Source organism: Aplysia californica, unplaced genomic scaffold (genome assembly GCF_000002075.1).
Source record: "Aplysia californica isolate F4 #8 unplaced genomic scaffold, AplCal3.0 scaffold02044, whole genome shotgun sequence".
Lineage (NCBI taxonomy): Eukaryota > Metazoa > Mollusca > Gastropoda > Aplysiida > Aplysiidae > Aplysia > Aplysia californica.
Window position 1 is genome coordinate 7,232 of NW_004799314.1, and position 269 is coordinate 7,500.

Consider the following 269-nt stretch of genomic DNA (forward strand, 5'->3'; position numbering starts at 1 on the left):
AAATTTTTGTTCTTTTGATAGAGTCAGAAACAAGTATACATTTGTTAAACGTTTCGTTATAAGTATGAATCGGTTGTGTTTAGGGCATATACACAAGGTGTGTAGAAAGTTAGGTAAGCGTTGGATGATTGTTAAAACCATCCAAATTAACTTTAAAAAGGGACAAACTCCAGAATGTTTCTTCTTGTACTTATTAAAAACAAAAATTTATTGTCTGAAAGGAATCCTGAGCAAGAAGACATACAATAGTAAACTAAAATATAATACGA